This window comes from Camponotus vicinus, unplaced genomic scaffold (assembly GCF_025532165.1).
Source record: "Camponotus vicinus isolate PSW18456_S1 unplaced genomic scaffold, iyCamVici1.0 SCAF_10, whole genome shotgun sequence".
NCBI lineage: Eukaryota > Metazoa > Arthropoda > Insecta > Hymenoptera > Formicidae > Camponotus > Camponotus vicinus.
In genome coordinates this window covers 16,170,487-16,185,094 of record NW_028141946.1, presented here as the reverse complement: position 1 = coordinate 16,185,094, position 14,608 = coordinate 16,170,487, and the positions used below count along the sequence as shown (strand labels likewise).

The following is a 14,608-nucleotide window of genomic DNA, read 5'->3' as shown; positions in this document are numbered from 1 at the left end:
CAACCTCCTTGCCCTTGAGAAGGGAATAATTGAAATTATTCATTAAAGAAGATTCCCACCACCCAGCAAAGAGGAGGAGCAATGACTTTAAAAAATGCGAGCACAAGGCGCGAGGATCAGTTTTTCACCATTCTTTTCAACAGTTTTCGGCAGTTTTTCGCAGTCCTTTGACAGTTCTTTAGTAGTTAGTTTCTTATTTACCCGATTTAACCATTTAATAGTTCTTATAATTTTCTCAATTATCCGACGACTTTCGATTCTGGGTAACAGTCACTAGTAAATTTTAAAAATCAATCCAAGTGACAGTGAGCTACTGACTCTCCTGCCGACCTCAACACCTAGAGCACCCACAAGCAAGAAGAGAACCCCGTTCTACGGATCTGACCTTGTACAATCTTTCGCAACGCACTCTATAAATAGTAAGTTAGACCAGTCCCGGTTTTATTTTTTTTCCTCTAGTTCGTCTTTCGGGAGACGATCCTTAATTATTAATTTAAAATACCAACTAGAAATTTAAATCAGATCTTTAATAAACGGTTTATCCTGATCTATAATTAAACAATCGAAACAGAAATTGTTAACGTACAATTTACAATCTATTCATCCATTACATTGAAACTTACATTTAAAGGATGAAAGAACTTATTCCTATAACCTAAGATTCGTTTCTTGACAATAATAATAGCGATAGTAGAAGCAATAAATCGCATTTATCATTTATCAGTACCCCGATACAATAGTCAGCGTATCGCACTACGGTATCGGAATCGTCGGAGGCGGGCTCTTCGAAAACTAGAAACACAACGAACTGCCACCCTCGATCTTCTCGACGACGAATTAGACCTTAGCAATTTAGAAACTAATAGTTTTAATGATAACACTCTAGACAATAGCAGAATAAACAATATCCAGTTAACTAAGCATAACCTAAACTCCGTAAAAAATATTAATAATGATAATCTGGAGAACCCCTCCCAAGGCACATGCTATATAACTAATTCTCCTATTCTTACTCCCAGTTATTCACCTGTTTTCTCTCCGAACCCCCAGTTCATCTACTCCTGTTCACCTACTCCCCCACAATCTCTAATTCAAAAATCTATCGCTCCTCCCCATCCAGTTACTTCCCAACTCCCACCTTCTCCTATTCCAATAATTATTCTTGATTCCGATTCTCCCTCTCCCTCTCCTATACTGACAATTACCCTCGATTCCGACTCTCCCTCTGCTTCTCCCACATCATCCGAAATCAACGAAGCCTTTGAAGAATTTTTGAGAGACCTCCCCGACCTTGAGGAGGAGTCCCATTACCTTCAATATTACATAGACCCTGAAGAATTGACGAATTAATCTCGAAATCCTGCTAACTTCTATGTGTTAACCTTTTGTTATCCTCATTTCATTCTTCCATTCTTTAATTCAAAAATTTCTGATCCTATATTTTCTCTTCCTTCATATACAGGTACAATTTATATTGTTGTGCCGGGTGCGGCACGAGATGTGGGATGTTGCCGGAGGAACCAGTAAAGGCCTAGGATCCAATATGCACCTGCTTCTTCTCTTTTTTCCTTTTTATTAAATCGTTTATTCTAGTTAGATTTGTATACAGTTTGGTTGTATTTTAAATATATCTTAGTTCATAATCCTTCTCGGAAGTTTCGAGTTTCTTTCCGTCGCTTCTTCCTTCGTCCCGTTAGACTTTAAGTGTTAAAGTCGCGCTGAATAGTAACTAGCCCAGATTCGCACTCTTTATTGATTGAATTTTAATTAACGACTGTCCGCCGCGGACCCGCGGTGGACGGTTTTTAACACCTCATTTTAGGGGTGTTTTGGAGGGGATCACCTAGCGACATGACCATATATGGTCATGGACGATTTTCGTGGCGGTCAAGTCCAAGTGCAAACGAAGGAGGTTCAAAGTCGAATCCCTTCGTTGGCATTTTCACGTTTCCGGTGAACTCGCGCATGGTTCGCTGAGGTAGCGGTTTTACGCGGTTCGCGAACATTCTAAACGCATCTAAAGCGTATAAATTTATTAATGGTGAAATAATTAATTATAGTCTTAATAATTAGTTATAGTCTTTCGGACTATAACATCCCTCCCCCGTTGGAAAAGAAAAACGGAGGTTTTAAACGAAGTTTTTCTATACGTATATCTATTCCTGTTTTGAATACAATATATTTCCCGCTTACAATGTTTATTATAATCGTTTCTTATATGTAAGTTGAACTTTATTTATTCTAAAATCGTGTATTTTTATTTCTTTTACGAGCTTCAGTCGCTCACTGTCTTCCCAGTAAGTAACAATCGTTGGTTATACTGTCAAGTACGAGTCTATCGACTATGTCAAATACGAGTTATCCTATCTCGTCGGAGGAGTTATCCGATAGTAGAGGTGAAATGTGTGGCCCGTGCCAAAATGTGTCTGGTGCGGCGCGGGATGTGTTGTGTGGCCCGCCTTTGCCGCGCGACCGGTTCGAACGGGCATGTTTGCGCGTTTACGCGAATGGCCCATTGTCCTTACGGATAATTTTAGACGTTGATACGGGTGAGCGCAGTATCCATGAAGTAGTGCCCTATCTCAGAGATGCTCTGCACTGGGTATGGGATTTTTTGGACATTTTCCGGGCGCAGGAAGCCCAGGACTTCGCTGCCTTGCGGGGGCGTCGGAGGTTTGAGCGACTGCTCAGACTCGGCGGGGGTGGCCAGCGTAGGGGGCTGGTACCGTTGGGGCCTCTTCCCCGACTGAATGAAAGGATGCCCCCCATCGGACGTGGTCGTGGTCGCTCACCTGGGTAAGTGCTTTTTATATTTTTAATATTCTATAAATAATTTTAATTTGTTCACGTGCATGCGTGTCGCTTTTCTTCCCTTTTTTATGGTGTAATTAACGTCGGAGTTTTTCTCTAGAATTGTATATGGTCCTGTCCATAGTGATTCTAGTTTCTTTGATCTTCCTTGCCGTAATGTTTCGTCGTATACTAGTACTTTGTCTCCTACTTTGAATTGTGTTTCCTTTGTGCTTTTATCGTATTGTTTCTTAGCTTTATATTTCTCTTCTTTTAAGTGTTCTTTCGCGAGTTGATTTGTCGCTCTTAATTGTTCTTTTAATTCCTGTGCGTAATCGTCATAATTATACGTTGGTTTGGGCGGTTTTGTTAGCGCTGTCGGAATTTCGGCTTGGTGTCCATACACCAATTCGAAGGATGTATATCCTGTAGCGGTATGCGGCGTTGTATTATAGGTAAACATCGCGAACGGTATTCACTCGTCCCAGTCCGTTTGATCTTCGTTTATGTAGTGTCATAGATACTCGGCTAATGTGCGATGTGATCGTTCTAACGTGCCGTTGCTTTCTGGATGATACGCGGTTGTTTGTATTTTGTTTATTTTTAATAGTTTGCAGGTATTTTTAAATATTTCGCTCATAAAATTAGTTCCTTGATCCGTTAAAATTTTTTCCGGTATTCCGTGTTCAAGGATTATTTTTATAACAAATTCTTTGCTGATTGTATTCGCTTCTTGATTCGGAATCGGTATTGCCTTACTAAATTTAGTTAAGTTATCTTGGAACGTGAGTAGATATTTATTTCCACTATTAGTAATTGTTAACGGTCCGACAATGTCTAACGCGCATTTTTCAAATGGTTTATTAGGCATATCTGTAATAATTAACGGTACTTTATTTTTTCGTGATAATTTATTTTTTTGGCAAGATTCGCATCTTGCAATATGTCGTTCGACGTCTTTTCTCAAGCCTTTCCAATTGTGCTGAAGTCGGATTCTTCTTATTGTCCTTATATTCCTTGATGCCCTCCTATAGGTGCATCATGATATTCGGAGAGTATTTGCTTTTTCTCCTCTTCTGTATGTTTTTGCTTATTCGTTGCTTGTTTCGTCTTCTTGTTCTTCTTCTTCGTCTTCTTCTTCTTCTTCTTTTATTATTAAGACGGCATGATTATTATTTTCATTCCCGGTATCGCGTTGCGACTTAATGCGTCGGCGTTCGCGTTTGTTCGTCCGGCCTTATGTATAATCTCATAGTCGTATTCTTCTAATTTTAATCTCCATCGGATTAGTCTTGAACCGGGGTCGTTTACGTTGAACAACCATATTAGCGGTTTGTGATCGGTCACAATTTTAAATTTTGTTCCATATACGTATGGTCTAAAATGTTTTACGGCCCATACAATTGCTAGTAATTCTTTTTCAGTGGTATTATAATTTTGCTCCGCCTTTGTCAATATTCTGCTGGCGTAAGCAATCGGTCGGTCGTTGCCTACCTTTCCTTGTGATAACACTGCTCCGATCGCATAGTCGGAGGCATCGGTGGTCACTATGAATTCTTGTGTGAAGTCAGGGTATTTCAACACTGATGCAGTCATTAATTTTTCCTGAAGTAGTTCAAATGCTGCTTGCTGTTCCGTTGTCCATTCGAACTTCTCCGATTTTTTCGTTAATTTTGTTAACGGTTTGGCTATTTTTGAAAACTTTTCAATAAATTTTCTGTAATATCCTGCAAGTCCTATGAAGGATTGAATATCCTTTACCTTTTTCGGCGTTGGGAATTCTTTTATTGCCGTTAGTTTTGATGGGTCTGGCGATATTCCGTTTTCCGAAATAATATGCCCTAAATAGATTACTTCTTTGCGTAAAAATTCGCATTTATCCGGCTGTAATTTTAAATTAGTTTTTCGCAGTCTTTGTAGTACTTCCTTTAAACGTTTATTATGATATTCTAAGCTCGATCCGTATATCACAATGTCATCGAGATAGACCAGGCATCTAAGTCCTTGTATTCCTGTTAAGACCGAATTCATCAGTCGTTGAAATGTTGCTGGCGCATTTTTTAATCCGAACGGCATTCGATTGAATTCGTAATGTCCGTAGGGAGTTGAAAAAGCTGTTTTATTTTTATCCCTCTCAGCCATTGGGATTTGGTGATATCCTGATGCTAAATCTAGCGTGGTGAAATATTTCGCATTTCCCAGCTGATCTAAGATATCGGTTATATTAGGCAATGGAAAAGAATCGCCTATCGTTAATTCATTCAGCTTCCGAAAATCTATTACTACTCGGAGCTTCGGTTTTCCAGATGCGTCTGCTTTTTTCGGCACTACTAATAACGGTGCGTTCCATTGACTTGTGCTAGTTCGAATAATTTCGTCCTTTAGCATTTCTTGAATTTGTTTATTTACCTCTGTCTTATGCTTCTCGGGTAAACGATACGGTTTCACGTTCACCGGCGCGGTGTCGGCACGCGTGTTTATCTCATGCTCTACCGTCGCGGTGCAAGTCAGTGGTTCTCCTTCCAAGTGGAATGTATCGCTGAATTCTTCGCAGATTTTTAAGAGTGTCTGCTTCTCTTCTGCGTTTAAATGTTGCGTTCGCAGTAATTGTCACATTTGTTGTTTACGAGGAATGGTATGTTTGATTTCCCTTCCTGTTTCTATTATGTTTATTTCCTTCTTATTTTTTTCCATGTCTTCTAGGGTGACTATTGGAGTGGGCATTTCAATCACCTTATCTGTTGTGTTTATTATGCTCACAGGGCATGAGAAGCTTTTTGTCTCTACCAGGCAGCTTCCAATGAAAACTCCTGGTGCTGTTTCTTCGGCTCGGACTATTCCTACCTGATTGTGGTTGGTTGCGGCTCGTATAATTGTTTCGCTACGTGGCTTCAAAGTAATTTTATTACACGGGTGTAATTTTAATATGCTATCCTTTATCGTTATTTGATTTTTCTCGTAGTCGCATTTTGCCGTTTGCTTTTTAAGGAAATCTAATCCTAAGATTCCTTCGTGTTCTATCGCTACATTGTCTTTTATTATGTAAAAAGCGTGTTTAATTTTATGGTTATTAATTTTAATTGTAGCGTACATTTTCCCGAGTGTACATACTTTATGTCCGCTTATTCCGGTAAGTGCAATTTTCTCCTCGTAGATCGGTGCGCTATCTATTAGATTTTTTAATTTGATTAAAGAAATTGTCGATCCGGAATCATATAACATATTGAGTTTTCCGTTTTTTACTTCGCGAATTGGTAGTGTAACTTGTAATAGTTCGTCCTTCCATGGTGCATGCATATTTTTAACATGCGTTACGTGATACTCTAGGGCAGGTCGCGATTGCTTCTTCGTTTCTTCCTGCTCCTCTTCGCTATTGCTTGCAGAGTCGGCGCTCTTTTTCCGCTGTCGATGCGAAGTCTTCTGTTCTCGCGTATTATCTTTGTAATTATTTTTATTAGTTTTTTTATTAATTTTAACATTATTTTTTGGTCGTCCGTTTAAATTCCAGCACTCGTCGCGGCTGTGTCCGGATTTTTTACAATATTTGCAGAATTTATTTATAGTATTTATTCGCGTAGATTTTTCCGGTTTTGGTAATGTATTTTTATAACTGCTACGGCAATCGCGTCCGTAATGTCCAGATTTTCCGTATTTGTAACATTGTATATTTGTGTCTCGAGTTGGTCGCGTGTGTTTAGCGTCGAATTTATTTTTATTAGAGAAGCCGGGTGCTCGTGTGACAGACGGTCCGATAAGCTTCTCTTCCGCGCTCGCGCCGTTTATCGCTTCTTGTAGCGAAGTATATCGTTGTGATCGCACGAGGATTTTTAATTCGTCGCGTAATCCGATTTGAAAATTTATTAGAGCTTGTTTTTTAATGGTTGCTTGTATAGCTTGTTTGAATGAAGGAGGTTGTTCTTCTCCTTCCACCATGGACTCATATAACTTCATGGCGAGTACATCGACACGTTGCCCGAATGCATGTGCGGTTTCGCTTGATTTTTGTTTTAGCGAATTGAATTCTATTTGTAAATGCGTTGTGCTTTGTTTTGCTTGATAGCACGTTTCAAGTTGTTGTTTTAAATCTTCGAACGTTTGTATATTTCGCGTCTCGAAGTCTTGCATGGCTTTTCCTTTTAGTTTAGTATACAAAATGGCTTGCATCAGCGATTCTTCGTCCGCGGGATTAATATTTTGTACCGCGTATGTACATGCGTTTAAAAACTCTTGCAGTTTTTGTTGCGATGATCCGTCAAATTCGGGAATCATTGATCGCGCTTCTTTTAATGGTAGATGGTGCGGGGCTGTGCTACGTCTGTTTCTGATATCGCGTTCGGTACGTCCGTACGTCACGTCGTGTGGGACATCGTTTGTATTTGCTCGTGGCTCGTTAAAGTTTTCTTGGTTAATATGTACGTTTCGCGTTTGATCGCGTAATTCTCGCATTTCCTCTCGCATTTCGTGAATGCTAGGTACGTTTCGCACTTGTTCGCGTAAATCTCGCATTTCCTCTTGCATTTCGTGAATGCTAGGTACGTTTCGCACTTGTTCGCGTAAATCTCGCATTTCCTCTTGCATTTCGCGAAAACTATGTACGAGTTCGGCTAATAATATGTTACTAGTGCTTTCGACCGGGTGACCGGCGTCCTCATAATTCGCGGCTGCATTTTGTCCGGCCTGTTGCGCTCGTAAGCGTTCGATTTCTCTATCGACGGCTTCGTTATCCATATTTCTCGCGGGATTTGGCTCAAAGAGACTAATATCAACGGATATTGGCGAGTAATTTCTCCTGACAGTAACTCGACTAACGCTTGGTCGGTCCTGTTCTAAATTATCGTTATCGTCTCGTTCGCGCGCTTCGGAAGATTCGGAACTCGAATATTGGTTCTCTAAATTTCTTCGCACGCTATCTCGTATATCGCGAGTAGCTTCTTCCGCAACTTGGAACGGTGTTACAAGACCTAATCTATTTGCCAATCGTGCTGGCACGCTCAAAAATCGCGGGCTATTAAATCGAACTCGGTTTAACGGTTCCGACATTTAAATTGAATTTCGACTTACAGTAGTAGCACGGTGAATCGCATGGTCGCTTATCGGTTCGCTCGACTGCTGACGCTGCTAGTAGATACGGGTCGTTGTCCGTCGGTGATGCGCTGTCCGTCGGCGATGTGTTGCCTTGGCGAAGGTCGTGGATCGACGTTGGTCCTTGGGCGTTGGTGCTCCCTTTCAGATACAGCTGCTTGACCGTGGTCACTTATCACTTGTTGGCTTTATGCGTTATATGTGCTGTGGTCTGCTTTAATATAGCAGTTGCTCCGTCCACTTTATTAATTTTATATTTTCTTTTTGTTGCAGATATTAGAGGTCCAGGATTTTTCGATTGTTATTATTCTCGGCAATCCCACCGCTGCCACCAAAATGTTGTGCCGGGTGCGGCACGAGATGTGGGATGTTGCCGGAGGAACCAGTAAAGGCCTAGGATCCAATATACACCTGCTTCTTCTCTTTTTTCCTTTTCATTAAATCATTTATTCTAGTTATATTTGTATACAGTTTGGTTGTATTTTAAATATATCTTAGTTCGTAATCCTTCTCGGAAGTTTCGAGTTTCTTTCCGTCGCTTCTTCCTTCGTCCCGTTAGACTTTAAGTGTTAAAGTCGCGCTGAATAGTAACTAGCCCAGATTCGCACTCTTTATTGATTGAATTTTAATTAACGACTGTCCGCCGCGGACCCGCGGTGGACGGTTTTTAACACCTCATTTTAGGGGTGTTTTGGAGGGGATCGCCTAGCGACATGACCATATATGGTCATGGACGATTTTCGTGGCGGTCAAGTCCAAGTGCAAACGAAGGAGGTTCAAAGTCGAATCCCTTCATTGGCATTTTCGCGTTTCCGGCGAACTCACGCATGGTTCGCTGAGGTAGCGGTTTTACGCGGTTCGCGAACATTCTAAACGCATCTAAAGCGTATAAATTTATTAATGGTGAAATAATTAATTATAGTCTTAATAATTAGTTATAGTCTTTCGGACTATAACAATATACATGAAGATTTAAATATTTCTTTTTAGAACCGCAACATCATTGTAAACCCAGTCAGTACTAAAAATTTAAAGCTAGGTGGCTAAATCACGGCAGGACAAAGAGGCACATTTCATCGACCAAAGAGAACGACATCGAGCACGCGGACGTGCTGACGGTGGGTTTCAATGGATGGCGTCGAGCGCGTTCTCGACCTTCGACTGAACACCGATTTAATTCCGGTCGGCTATCAGGAACGCCACCAGCATCGCGGCACGTACAAAGTGCACACCCCGTCGAAAGTTGAACTCTGTTATTACCAAGGTAGCGTTCGAGATGTTCCCGATTCGTGGGTTGCGTTATTCACTTGTAGAGGATTGCGCGGTGTCATCTTCGATGGTGAGAACCTTCATCACATCCAACCGGAAGATGAGAGCTTGGATTCTCCACATTACTTCTACAAACATAGCGATCTCATCGCTAATAATACGTGCAGTTACGAAGGCACGCCGCCGCACCACGTTCTCCCTCGCGATTATCGCGAGACTGAAAGACTCTCTAGGCATAAAAGAGCGGCTGAAATTATTCGGGGACACTACAACGCGAACAAACAGTCGCGTTATGTCGAGCTAGTATTTGTAATCGACAAGAAGGAATATATGGCGCTCGATGAAAACCTGGATAAAGTACATCAGCACTGTAAGGACATCGCCAACATTATCAACGCTCTGTACATGCCGTTGAACGTATTCATCGCCCCGGTCGACGTGCAAGTGTGGTCCGAGTCCGAGATAAATCTATCATCGAACGGCGACACCACTCTGTTCAATTTCCTGCGTTACTGCAGGGAGAAGCTGGTTCAGGATATACCCAACGATAATGCCCAGCTGTTGACGCGAATTACCTTTGAAGGCGGAGTAGTCGGCAAAGCTCTTAAGGGACCGATATGCACCTATGAATTCTCTGGCGGCGTCTCCATGGATCACTCCAACGTCGTTGGTTTAGTCGCGGCCATTGTTGCTCACGAGATGGGCCATAATTTTGGCATGGAACATGATGGGCCGGATTGCGGCTGCCCGGAAGAGAAGTGCATTATGGCATCATCCAGCGGCTCGTCCGGGCCAACGCACTGGTCCACATGCTCGCTAGAACATTTGGCCATAACCTTCGAGCACGGTATGGATTATTGCTTGAGGAACAAACCGCAAAAGCTCTTTGACAGTCCCATATGTGGCAACGGATTCGTCGAACCTGGCGAACAGTGCGATTGCGGCCTGAAGGAGAACTGCGACAATTCCTGTTGCAACGTGACTACTTGCATGCTGCATAGTAATGCAAGCTGTGCCACCGGCGAGTGTTGTGATCTGAAGACCTGCAGGCCGAAGAGCGCGGGTACAGAATGTCGAAGTGCCGAACACGAATGCGATCTGCCGGAATATTGCACGGGTCAGAGCGAATATTGTCCGGCGGATGTGTTTAAGATGGATGGAGAAATCTGCAGCGTAGGCAAAGCTTTCTGCTATCAGGGCTCGTGCAGAACGCATGACGATCAATGCAAACTCCTGTGGGGTTCCATCGGTTGGTCCTCCGACACGCAATGCTACGATATGAACAACCGGGGGACAAAGAACGGTAATTGCGGCTACAATCGCATTGATGCGAACTTCATCAAGTGCAACGATCAAAATCTTCTCTGCGGCATGCTACACTGTAGACACTTGAATGAACGATTAGAATTTGGCATGGAATCGGTCGCAACCTTGAGCCATTCCTTCATCAACAACGGCGGGAGGATAATACCATGCCGTTCGGCTATAGTCGATCTTGGATTGAACGAGGTCGATCCTGGACTCGCACCGGACGGTGCCAAGTGTGCACCTGGAAAGATGTGCGTGAATCAAAAATGTATGTCAGTAGCGGATTTGAGAGCATCCGTATCTAGTGGTAAAGCCTGTCCGAATAATTGCAACGGTAACGGAGTATGTAACAGTTTTGGCCATTGCCATTGTAGCCGTGGCTTTCGACCACCTGACTGCCTTCATCCTGGAATCGGAGGCTCCGAGGATAACGGTTCAGCTGAAGATCCAAACGCGAGAAACGATGCTCGCAACCGTGCTCTACATTATCTTCTTGGGAGTGGTGCCCGCTGTAGCTCTGCTGCTGTTCAGTGTTTGGTACGTCAGAAATTCATCACAGCACTAGAAGAAGGACGTGATGTGTCTACGACCGATCGCGGCCACAATGGATCGCTAATCAAAACGATCGATCGTTCAAGCCCCATGTCTCGTAACATCGAGACGATCGATTCTAGCTTGAGTCAGGATCCGGCGTGCGTGAGTTTGCTACCTAAGACAGAGGCCGACGAGCGCTACACCAACAATATGTTTGGCCAGTTTAAAGGCTTCACGATCACGCCGATCCACTCTCAATCCAAACTGGCCGAACCCACTTGGGGGCTCTTATCAAAAGCGTGAATTTCATAAATCTTATTTTTATCTGAGCTTATTATTATCTTTTCATATTTGTATGCATTTGAGACGCTCTTGAGACTTGCATATTTCTTTTTCAATACGCAGAGCTTATGTTGAGATGAATTATATGCTAAAATGTAAATTTTTGTTTTGTCAATCGTTATAGATCTGAAGTAGATGTTATCACTTATCTTTTCTCTGTGTAAAATCGTACACATAGAAATGTTAATGTCTGTTACAATTGCGTAATTCTCATTTAACCAGTAAATTAACGGCTCCTCATTATTCATGTTATCAATTATCATATGTTTCAAATAACGTATATAATGAAATGTGCAAAGGGATGTATTTATCTGAACAATTTGCTCGTTTTTTCCATCGAGATCATATTGCATCAAATCAAATTCTCTAATCTTCCAAATTTGTGATATGCGATACAAAATTCTAAAGAATACATAATTATTTTACTCATTATAAAACATTATTTTATCAAAAACAGAAACTTATATGTAGTGAAAATTCGAAATTCTTATAATTATATGATCTTATTATTTCTTTTACTTATGATCTTAATTATAAAACCACGTAAAATTATAGAAAAATTACAAATTTGCATAAATCTTTAATGGAAAATAATTTTTTTAGGTGAACGGTAGTAAACGTACCTCATACACGTGATACCTGTAAATACTAATTAGCAATTTTTGCTTTGAAAATCTCATCCAATTTAATTATGCCATTTTCCCACATTGTTAAGTCGAACTTTACAATGGATGCCTCAGGTACATAATTTCTCCAATATAGATTTCTTGCAACCCAGTTAACGCAGAGATCGTATAGATAATGATCAAAACTAGCTATTTTTGTGATATTATTTTCATTAATCTTCAATGTCATTAAGTCTTTTCCATCACTCCATAAATTCTATTGTCTTGTATCGAATAAGCGACATCTGTTACTGTTTTGAAAAAAAGGAGCAAACTATAATTCTGTAGTAAAAAATTATAATTGAGATTTCTAATTTTATAGTTATTACTACTATAATGTTGATAATAATAAACTTGTGCATAATAATAATATTAGCTTTATAGTTAGTGTTAAAAATAATTTATGATAATTATAACTATTTTTTTTATACGTACTCCGATATTACGAAATTAGCAATGTTTAAATCCACGTCCTATATTTGGATACCTAGATCCGTTGTGAGTAATAATTTAGGTATTGGATTTTCATGTGTAGTCGACACATTGATTAAATCCGTGTAAGGACCAGCAACAATTTCAGTATGCGCACGTACTCGAAAATAATATGTCGTGTTAGATGTTTGATTGTGCACCGTGTGCTCCAATTTTGTAGTTGTGATATTTTTATTTGTCGCAGGTTTGAATCTCTTTTAAGTCCTCGATGAAAAAACATTGCATTGTGTACCCTTGTATTATTTCATCGGTAAAGTTAGGTTGGTCCCATCTGTAAAAGAATAACATTTCAGTCTTTTTATATTTAGTAAAATTATAACAGAATTAACGTTTTGATATATTTATGTCGTTGAATTTATGAAAAAGAGAGAAAAATGAAACAATACAAACTGAGAATTTAGATTCTTTACCTCAATGTCACAACAATGTCGTTTAATTTTTTTGTGAATTGACTGTCGAATTGTACAAATGCTCTGAGAGATGTTGGCTTATTCAAACTGCTTTCTAGAGATTTTAAGATCGTACATATTAACATAATTATATATAAGATTAAGTGGATTATCTCAGTAAATCAGAAAGAACCATTTAATGTGAAAATAAAGGAAAGAGGAAAGATAAATGTAAACTATAAAATATTAAATTAGCACAGTATTGATCTTTAAAAAAATAATATAAGAATTTTTTGTCATTTAAGATTAAGAAAAGTAATCGTTAATTCATGGCAAAAACGAATAAATAACTTTTAATAAAATGACAAGTACTTTTCGAAAAATTCCTATAGCTTAAGGAATCAAAAGTATAATATTTGTGGTTGCTTTAAAATAAAACAAAATAGCAAATTAATAAAATTGACTTTACCTTAAATCATGACAGTTTTTATATACAATGTTATGTTTATATTATGCTTTTCGATTTCTTTTTTGGACGGAATAGAATTTATATTCTTCTCACTACTGGAAGATATTTTTAGATTTGATTTCCACTCTCTCCTGAATTTAAATTATATTTACACTTTTTCGTCATAGATTTTATTATTAATGTTTTATGCATTTTTTTTTGCAACTTACCGATAGATTTTGGGATGATAGAAATATTTGCTTGTGTAACTTCATCGACTTCTCGCTCATTTCAAACATTTTTTTTTGAAATGCTTAGTTTTCGAGATATTTCACCATCCCGGTACTTTTTATACACCTTGTATATTAAATACGATGTAGTTTTATTCATATTGTAAAATCTATTTTTTATTTTTTCTTAAGACATCTTGTATATCAAACATAATTCATATCAAAAAGAAAATCAATCAATAGGTTAACAAGAGTCAATCAAGGTTAACAAGAGTCAATGAGGATTCATAACGGCTTTTAACAAATAGTACAAGCGAAAGTGTAGCTCTTTGCAATTATTAAAACAATTTTGTCTAACGATATGATTCTTTCATGATAGGTTAGGTTAGTTAACTCTTCTCAATTTTACCGTAACTCAAATTTCTTTTCAAAAATTTGCCAATATTACTAAAGTTTTATTAATGTTTGTATTTCAAAAATAAAAAAGTTAAAAATATTGTTTCCTTACAGTTATTAAATATTAGTCATAGAATTATATAAATTCTTTTATTTATAACCTTGTCAAGTTTTTTCTCGAATGTCGTTATATTTTTAGCACAAACAAATCCTGGAAATGATAGTATAAACCGATAGTATAAACCGATAATGCCTCGATAAAAATATGTGGATATAATTGTATATAAATGGATATATGTACAATAAAAATTAATATAAATTCTAGCGATTGTTATTGAATGTATTGTCGATCGAAATATTAGTGTTAATAAATACAATTTGAAGAATGATGAATGATTTTTTTATTAGACAGATTTTCTATCTCGATATTTAGTAGCTCTGTTCCGTTATATAATTATACTTAACACAAAGAAATGATGCTAACTTTCTAATTTAATTTTATAAAATAAAATCTACATTAGTATAAAGCTTACTATATATCAATAAATATTATTCTAATACCTAGAAAGATAAAGAAATTTTAGAAATTGAAGAAAAATAACATAAAAATCTGTTGAAGTGTCATCGTATGTATATATTAATGTAGCAGACAGTAGACAGAAA

At 38.8% G+C, this 14,608-nt stretch overlaps 2 pseudogenes; one reads left to right on the top strand and one right to left on the bottom strand.

Moving 5' to 3' along the window:
- LOC145961068 (proto-oncogene tyrosine-protein kinase ROS-like) overlaps positions 1–11,588 on the bottom strand; it is a 92,786-nt pseudogene extending 81,198 nt beyond the window's left edge.
- On the top strand, positions 7,873–11,286 carry LOC145960820 (zinc metalloproteinase-disintegrin-like berythractivase; annotated as a pseudogene).
- Positions 11,589–14,608: the final 3,020 nt, after the last annotated feature.